Below are 10,164 nucleotides of genomic sequence, written 5' to 3'. Positions count from 1 at the left end.
CAGCAAGTTTTACGCCGGAAACTGTGAAAGCACTTGTTTTCAGAGTACGGCGGAAGACTGCTTTCAATCTTTATTTTTTCGGTTCGTTTTACTATGGTACGTGGTGGCTGATTTTGAAAATCTAAAGTCTGCACCGGGTAGCACGGGGTCGCCGAAGAAGAGAGAATAACTGCGAACTCAAGTTTCTTCTTGTATAGGTAAAGTGGGGCAAAATAAGACAAAACATTTTAAGTTCAATGGTAATTTTTATGTATGCCTCAATTAAAAGAAAAAAAAACACAGCATGGGGATCTTCTTAGACGTTTTGACTCTATGCTCAGTAAATATTGGATACATTAGGCAAAACTACAATATCTGAAGGTAGCATAATATTTCATTACGCCCTGCCCTGTGGGGCAAAATGAGGCTATGTAGTGGAGTAATCAGCCGCACTTCAAAAACTTGCTATGCGTTCAGTGTTTGCAATAAAAACACATAAAACACACTGTATGGGCTCCAACGCCCATGCACTCAATCCATACCGAATACGGAACTGCTTGACTCCAAATGTCTTTGCATACTAGGCACTGCCACTCTCTTATGGCGTGCATCGCGCGGTCTGCAGAACGCTGGGACAATCCGCATTTCTTTGAGCGATTACTAATGATCTTTCCTTTCACTTTCAAGACCTTTTATTTATTTTTTTAGAGGGGGGGGGGGGGGGCAGTGGAATACCGGTCCTTGGTTGCTTTTTGCAACTTCAGTTTTGCCTTGTGGGAAGATGATGTTAGAACAGTGCTGCTTTCCGACTTGCTCGTTCTCTTTTTCTGTCCTATGTTAGGTAGAGAAGAAACGTTCTTGAAACTCGAAACGTAGGAAAGAACGCGCCTTCTGTAGCCCAGCAATTTCTTTGCAGAGCCGCTGTCTGCACACTTCCCCGTTGTTTGGCTCACCTTTGCAGCGCTTCCTTTTGTACGTCTAAAAATGTGACAGCAGTGAGAAGGAAGGGACGTTGTTGTTTGACGGTTTTACGAGCTTTCTTTGTGTGATTTTTGCGCCATAAAGCCCTCGTTCTTTTTATTTTTTACGTTCGCATCATCTTAGACACCGGGAGAAAAAGAATATTATGGCTGAGGATCAGCCAGGAGATTGTGCATTATTCACATGCGCGACATAAAATTCCAGATTGCCGGCCGCCTTTTGCCCCGCACATATCCTGCTACGTAAATAACTATTTCGCTAGAGAAAGAGACCACAGCTCGCTAAAATTTTGTCCGTATGGAGCTAATAAAGCATAATAATAAAATTAGATCTTAGCACCCCGGTAGAGTAGTCGGTGTCAGACTGCACCCCTCGGAACGAAACCTCGCCCTGAAATTTGTGCCTTTTTGGTAAAGGGTAAACGCGTCAACCTTAACGCCGCCTTTTTTTTTTCTTTCTCCAGAACACTCTTTACGACAGCTCTCATTTTTTACATATGCAAAGAAACAGGTCATGACAGTTCTTGGTGAGGTTTGACACGACCCCGAAAGATTGCTTAGGAGATGGATGGCTATAAACAGAAAGTGTGGCATCTTGCCCCGCGTCTCATTTTAGCATGTGTTGTACGGAACGGCGTTCTTGGAACTCATTCCTTTTAGGAGTAAGGAAGGAACACCGCCATTCTATTTGCTTCGGTAGAACTGAAACTGGAACTAGTTACATTTTTACTGAAACGAAAAAAGGAACAGCGTTCCTCCTTTTTTTCGTCTAGTGGGTTAAGTTTTATTTTATTTCCAAGAGGAAAATTCTAAAAGTATAAAAGCAATACTTAAACGAAGAGCAGGATCTTGTTAACTTTTCGGTTATTTATCTTAGGGTTTATTTTGTGTTGTCCTCTCTTTTTAACGGTCGGGTGCATGAAAGCTAGTGGTCATCAAGTTTTTTTTTTTTTTTTTTCACTACCGAAGATAGCGGCACAAAAAGCAAAACTTTTAGTCGAAGGAAAGGACACCGAGAGGGACGTTTCAAACTCGGTTACGTTTTTTGCTTCCACAAATCCGCATACATCTCAAGCTGACAACAGCCATCAATGAACTTCCACAAAGAGACCTGCAGTTGCAACAAAGGAACAGGTTACCAGACATCGAAAACACCTTTGTACCCGAACATTGGGCGCTCAAAAGACACACACAAATGAACCTCTATTCCTTCAACCCTTATCCCCCACCTTCAAACTGAACAACAAATCCAATCTTCACGAAGGACTTGTAGTCTTCAAGTCTGACCTCCCAAAAACCCTATTTTCTGCTTCACTTGCTCGTCTTGTGGACATCAACATCGAGAAACAACGTTGTTAATTTCGAACACGGGAATTTGTTCGATTGAAACGTATGAGGTTGTTGTTAAACGCTCGTGCAATGTGGAGGAGCAGTACATTCGGCTCTTCGGAACCGCGCACAACAAAGATTATATGGTTAAAAGCTGAGATTCTTTAAGGAGAATATTTCAACAAATAAAACACTGCTTCCGCTTGTTTTCTTCTCCTAGTGCTTCCCCATCACAACAATGTTATTCGTATGTTCCCATTTAATGCGATAAGAAAACGTTTCTAGATGTAATTAATAATGGTCATCAGCGAAATACAAATGTAACGTATATGTAGCGATACGTTCCATTTTTTTGGGGGTACAGCGGGAATGAGTTCCTTTTTCATATATTGCCACGCTCGTCAGCGAGCGACCGCGCGCGTGGCCGAGTGGTTACCGTGCTTGACTTTCGTGCAAAAAGTCTGGGTTCGATTCCAGTCAGTGGAGTGCTCCTTTATTTGTTCTTTCATTGCGTTCTCGTGAGTTCGAGAACATTTTTCGTCAGATCGAGTTCTGAATGTTCCAGTCGCCGGACAATCTAGGCCGATTGTTCCAGAACCCAACGCACGTACATAAGGGACTCCGCGTGCTGATCTGCAGTCAGTTTTCGCCCAGCGTTCGACTCTGCTGCTACGCCGATTTCGACGCCCGCGACGCTCCGTTATTATCTTTTGTAACCTTTTATTTTTGGCACAAGTTCGACACATTAAACGTTTATTTCTTTCTGTTTATTTATTGTTTATTGGCCACCACCCGTGACGATATCAAACTTTTAACGGGAACGCGTTCCAAAATCACAAAGAACGAGGTGCGATCTTACGTTCCTTTTTTTTTTTTTTTTTTGAAGAACGTGTACAACACCAATTTTACCCCACCTTACCTATAGTATCTGACAGCTTAAGCAAGGTATGGAGTGCCAAATTACGTTAAGAGTCATTTTTTGATGTTCTTGTCGACTAATTCTGAAATTATTATGATTGCAGAACGCAAATAAGATGAACAGGACTCGTATAACGCCTTAAGTTTCAGTGACTTATGGTTTACGTTTCAAAGACCCTAACACAAAAAAGAAAACAAAAAGCACGAATGAACATAAATTGTTATATAATAATTTATAAAGACATACAATTTCTGTATTTGTTCCGATATGCTGAGTGGACAAATCACACGAGAAAACGTCTCTCGTCGACTGAGCTACAAAAAAGGTTCAGGTCCAACTAAATTGGCTTATTTTTCTACCCGGCGACAATAGAGATCGTGGGGCTTTGGAAAAAGAAAAAAGTTGCAGCTAGACAGCTTGACGAGTCCGCAGGTTCCGTTTCAACATTAGCTAAACAACATCATAGCGAAATAAACAAAAGAAAGACAGAACTCACCAAAATTGACTTAAGCACAGCTCAGTACCACGGAAATTAACTTTAAAAACTTGTTCCCATGATTGGCGTGCAATAAGCGAAGTTGGCTCTACTGGAATGCGTTTATGCACAAAAAAAGAAAAACAAAACAAAAAACATGCTGATTAACGTTTAATCAAGATGTCAATGAACAATCTAGGTCCTTTTTAAGTTTAAAATATGTACTATCTAATTCGCTCCGTGTGTTGAGAGTGGCTAAAATGGTTTATTTATAATTTGGCCAGGTTACAGACATTACTTAAACGCCTTTGGGTTTTTGTCCTACTGCGGGCACCCAGCCTATATCTATGGGGGGGGGGGGGGGGGGGGGGGGGGGAGGGAGTGGCTACACGTTATAGATTGGATACATAAATAATATATAAACTGAATTTTTTGCTCGCTCCATTAGCACACAAACCAAATTCTTTTAATCTGAAGAGACAATTCGTTGTCTCACAAGTGGCTTATTGGCTTCAAATGTGATCACATTTTTTTTTGTCTTCGTGATCCCCTCTTCGGCGTTATTATCGACGAATGGCGAAATCTAGTTGGCTCTCGTGCGATAACTTAATAAACTCGTGACTCCCCACGCGCTGCGCTTCTTAAGTTTTCGCAAACTATAAATGCCAGCGCTTTTGGGAGGTGAAACTTGAAAGTGATGTCACATATATTTTTGTTTTGTCGATTTCCCGGGAGACGCCTTTGTTTCGGTTCCAGTGACTTTTGCGGATGATTCATTCGCTGTAGATTTTCTGACAAATTATTCGACTTTAATTAAAAAAATGCACACATAGACGGTTTTCTAATGAGTCATGGAGGCAGGTCGACACACAGGTCTTTATGTCGTTCACTGTAAGTGTTCACCGTTCAGTGTTCAGTGCAATAATATATATATATTCGGATATATTTCTAGACCTACTCTACGTTTTGAGAGCCAACCGCGAGACACGCCAAAAGTGTATAATCCTGGCGCTCATCTTCTTTTTGCCGTTTGGCTATCATCAGCTAATTCAACCACGCAAAAAAACAAAAATCGCCGTATCACGGGGCATTTATTTACGCGTGATTTTAGCAGAGTTACCAAACGCGCAAAGACAATGAGTGCGATGACGAAGCACTTTTGGCGATACTTGATTGGTTTCATTGGGTCGTGACATCGGATGGGGTCGAACTAGAGCGTGATACAGAGGATATAGTTTGGCATTTCACGCCGCTATCAGCAACGACGCCAGCGCGATAAATTTTGATGCTGCCACTGCTGAACTTTTTTTTATCAAAAGGATGGCACGAAGGCCTAATTTCGGGTAAGAGGTGAAAGGGTACATAAAAATTTTGCACAAACTGCAAAAGAAAAAAAAAAGGGGGAAAAAATGTTTGCGAGATTTTTAGCGGATCGCGAAGTCCTAAAAAATAACAACAAAACGCAAAGTTTCGCGTGACTTTTCTTTTATGTTACCAGTTTCAGGGAACGATGAGGTAGACATGTGCGACATCCGAGCCAGAATGACATTGTCGGTTGCAATAATAATAATTAAATAAATATTCCGAAGGAATTAACGGCTGTTATTCCTTCGGAATAACAGCCGTTCGAGCGCGCATTTTAGCACGCTCGAACCTTGGAAATGGCGGCGGGGCGGCCAGAAGCTCGGGTTGCGCCCGAGCGAAGAAAGCACTCAGCGCGAGCTCGTAGTTTGACTGTTGCAACGGCGGCCGTGCTATCGCAATGCTCGATGTTCTTGCAGCCGCGTGTACGCGTGCTACCTTCGCTGCGTCTTGAATTAAAGTGAAACGGAGTCTAGAGGTACATTCTTTCACGCGGTCGCGTCTTCTGCGAGAGAGATTCGAGCTGAATAAGTAAATTGAGGCAACAAAGATGGACAAAGTCTCAAAGTTCTGTCAAAAATATCGGCTTACCAACGTCGCGCGTTTACGTAAAACAACAACAAAAAAAGGTGTTAGTTTTAGTTGCAGTATAAGCGAACATCAGCGCAATTGAAATATAAATATAATTACTTGCATTACGCGGACGATCTGAAATCGATGAACCGGCGCTCCCAGCCTTCCGGAAACATTGGCTGCCACGGATGAAACGCTAGGCGTGCCCACGCCGCCGATTTGTACGTTCAGTATCAAACGGGCTCCGGAGAGCCGTTTGATTAAACCGGTGCAGTTTGCAACGTCGTCACCGGTTTGAGCAAACGTGCGACAACTTTGCCCAAACGAGTCACCCATTTGCCCGAACGAGCGACCCATCTGCCCAGACGAGCGACCCGTTTGCCAAAGGAGTGACCTGTTTGTCCAAATAGGTGACCGTTATGGCTCATACGGGGGACCCCTTTGAACCGCACGGGCGACCCCTTTGACAAACTGGTGACCGGTATGGTTAAACTGTTACCGGTATGAACCCGTTTGTTTTCATATAGGCGCCAAATTGTTTTTTTTAGTAGGGCATATGCAGTTTTTATGATACTTTTTAGAGCGCAGCTCTTAGGGGCCCGTTCCCGGCTTGAGCGGCGTCGGCGTAACCAAGGTCACCCCAAGGTCACGTGACCCCCAAGGTCACCCCAAGGTCACGTGACCCCCCTTCCGAGGTCACGTGACCCCTCTCCCCGAGGTCACGTGACCCCCGAAGGTCACGTGACCTCCCCAATGACGTCGTCGTCACTGATGACGTCACCGGCATCCGCATCGTCATCGTCATCAGCACTGCTGACGTCACTGATGACGTCACCGGCATCCGCATCGTCATCGTCATCAACACTGATGACGTCATCAGTGACGTCACTAATGACGTCCCCGGCATCCGCATCGTCATCGCCATCATCACTGATGACGTCATCGGTGACGTCACTGATTACGTCACCGACATCCGCATCGTCATCGTCATCATCACGGATGCACTGATGACGTCACTGACATCCGCATCGTCATCGTCATCATCGCTGATGACGTCATCCGTGACGTCACTGATGACGTCATCGGAATCCGCATCGTCATCGTCACTGATGACGTCATCAGTGACGTCACTGATGGCATCATCGGCATCGTCACGTGACCCCTCAAAGTCACGTGACCCCCCCCCCCAGGTCACCTGACCCCCCAGTACCCTTCCCTCCTCCTCCTCAAGAGCTGCGCTCTAATTCGGTGTTACAGGAAGTTGTAAACGGCTTTCACTTTTTAGAGCGCAGCTCTTAGGGGCCCGTTTTCAGCCTGAGCGGCGTCGGCGTCGGCGTCGGCGTAACCGGGGGGGGTCACGTGACCCCCCGAGGACACGTGACCCCTCCCCCAGGTCACGTGACCCCCCCCCGCGGTCACGTGACCCCCTGAGGTCACGTGACCCCCGAGGTCACGTGACCCCCCCTCCCCTGAGATCACGTGACCCCCCCGGGGTCACGTGACTACCCGCAGTTGACGTGCCCCCGTCAGTACCCTTCCCTACTCCTCCTCAAGAGCTGCGCTCCAATTCGGCGTTACAGGGATTTGTAAACGGCTTTCATTTTTTGGGTAACTTCTCAGAATGCTCTGTTGAATCCAACTGGACGCGCTTTAAGGAAAAGGTGATTTCGCTCACTGAGAAATACATACCTTTGAAAACCATAATCGTAAACTCTAATTATCCGTGGTTTAAGAAGGTGCTCCCGATATTGTCAAACAAAAAGAAGCGTCTATTTAAAGCAGCGAGACTCGCATCCTGCCCAGTTCGCTGGCAAAATTATTTCAGTGCTGCTCAGTGCTACAAGAATGCTGTTCAGTCTGCTAAGTTCAACTTCTTCTTCACCTTACTACCTTCCATGTTAAAAAATAACCCGCGTCAGTTCTGGAATGTGTTGTCCCATCGAGATAAGCCTTCGTCTATTTTATTGAAAGCACCCGGCGAAACTTAGATTGATGAATCCTTATGTGCCACAATGTTCCAGGAAGTGTTTATTAAATACTTTTCTAGCACCCTAAGCAATGTGAACCCAAGCTATAATGTTGATCCTTTCTCACTGATGGACCCTATCATAATCAGCCCCGATGGTGTTCTGAGCATTCTAAACGGCCTAAAGCTGTCATCGGCAACTGGTGTTGACGAAATCAACTCGAAATTTCTTAAAGCTACAGATCAGTACTCCTCTGTTATTCTCGCCCATCTTTTTCAGCAATCACTTGACACATCATTGGTACCTTGCGACTGTAAAATTGGTAAAGTTATTCCTCTACATAAATCTGGTGATAAGCACTTTCCTATCAACTATAGGCCCATCTCGCTAGCCAGTGTTCCCTGTAAAGTTCTAGAACATATAATTTATACACAACTTGTTAACCTCCTAGAGTCCAATTCATTTTTTCCCAAAATCACCATGGCTTTAGGAAATCCTTGTCCTGTGAGACACAGCTACTGTCTATCACTAACGATTTTCATTCAGCATTTGATCAGGGATCTCAGGTGGACTGCATATTCTTAGATTTTGCCAAGGCGTTCGACATGGTATCGCATAGACTTTTATTACATAAATTAAGTAAACTCAACATTGATTCTAACGTGTTTAACTGGTTGGTATCTTTTTTAATAAATCGCTCGCAATTCGTAACATGTAACGGCATGAACTCCTCCTTCGCACCCGTCACTTCCGGCGTACCCCAAGGATCAGTTTTGGGGCCTCTACTTTTCTTGATCTATATTAATGACTTGCATGAGATGGTTTATTCTTCAATTAAATTCTTTGCTGATGATTGTGCTATTTATTGTGTAATAACTAATGACTCGGACTCGCAAAAACTACAACATGACCTCGACTCCATATTTAGATGGTGCAAATTCTGGTCAATGGAGCTTAACATTAACAAATGTAAAATCATGCGCATAGCCCGCAAAGTCAAATTTACTACCGCTTATAACATTCACAACACACCCCTGGAACTTGTGACCTCCTACAAGTACCTAGGTGTGATCTTAGGTGACGACCTTGCCTGGAAACTTCATATTAACTCTGTGATTAACAACGCTAACCGAATGCTTGGCTTTCTCAAACGTAACTTTCCTTTAGGTCCATCGTCATTAAAACTGACTCTTTATAAAACACTAGTTAGGCCTAAGCTCGAATATGCAGCTTCCATCTGGGATCCCTCAACCATCTACCTCATCAACTCACTCGAAGGTGTTCAGAACAGAGCTACACGTTTTATACTGGCCAACTATAACCGCACCGCAAGCGTAACGTCAATGAAAAGCACATCATTACTTCTAACCCTCGCACATCGTCGCATGGTTTTTCGAATCTCCCTTTTTCATAAAATCTATCACCATGTTCCTTACCTCAAAGCCCAAACGATAATCCCCCCATACTTTGTTTCAGCACGTCTTGATCATCATCAAAAAGTTGGTGTACCATTTCGTCACTCTAACGTTTATTACGCTTCTTTTATTCCAAGAACTTCTAACGATTGGAACCGCTTACCTGCATCTCTCACATCAATGACTGACCACGCTCTTTTTTGTACTTCTATTGCCAACCTCATGTTCCCTATTGTTTGAGTTTTTTCTTCATTGTTCCTTGTGTATTCTTATTGATATTATTTCCCACTCCCCTCTGTAATGCCTTTGTGCCCTGACGGTAAAATAAATAAATAAATAAATAAATAAATAAATATACATCAAGAGTAGCCCCGAATCAGCAACTTATGACGTCACAGAAGCTGACCTGTCACGCTGTCGGATGTCGCGACCCTGGCGGTCGATACTAGAAGTTCCGGCAAAAAAGGCTCGAGGTACACCTAAGCACTTATGAGTTGTGAATGCCAAAGCATGCACGCTGCTCCCCCGCTTCCTTCTTTAGTCTGCGGCGTACTTGCGTCGACGGTCGAGCGCGCGCGCTGTCCTCGGCGCGCTGACCTCGGGGATGAAGCGGTGGAGCCGCTGTCCCGCGGACACGCAGCGCCATGGGGTGGCGGTAGTGGATACTGACGCGCAGCGGCCAATGGGAGCCTCGTTGACGCGCGCCAGCCAATGGGACCGAAGCCGAAATCCATCAGCCTTAATCAGCTCCTTTGGGATCGGAAAAACTAGGTGCCCATTGGCTAGGCTTTTCGTGTGGTTTCATAGCTAGGAGCTGGCTTCACTTGGAGGAAAGATATAAGATGCCGTTTGGCGCGGCTTCAAAGCTGATGACGTCGGCTCGCTCCATAACACAGTTAATGCTTTCGCATTAAAAGTAAGAGGGAACGCGGGCGTCACTGCCGTCGGGGAGTACCAAGTCCAGACTGACTTCTGTCGACAGACTGCAGCAGAACAGGTGTGTGCCACGTTCATTACCGCTGCTGCCACACTGCCAGGATCGTCATCGGCGGCAGCATAAAACTTTTATGACGTCATCAGGCGATAATTGAGAAACTACTTTTTTGGACGCGGTAAACACACCAGTCGAATCCATGGCGTTCCAAATACCATGGCGTTATGCTTC

This window comes from Ixodes scapularis, unplaced genomic scaffold, assembly GCF_016920785.2.
Source record: "Ixodes scapularis isolate PalLabHiFi unplaced genomic scaffold, ASM1692078v2 PGA_scaffold4__175_contigs__length_147842914, whole genome shotgun sequence".
Taxonomy (NCBI): domain Eukaryota; kingdom Metazoa; phylum Arthropoda; class Arachnida; order Ixodida; family Ixodidae; genus Ixodes; species Ixodes scapularis.
This window is presented reverse-complemented; position numbering follows the sequence as displayed.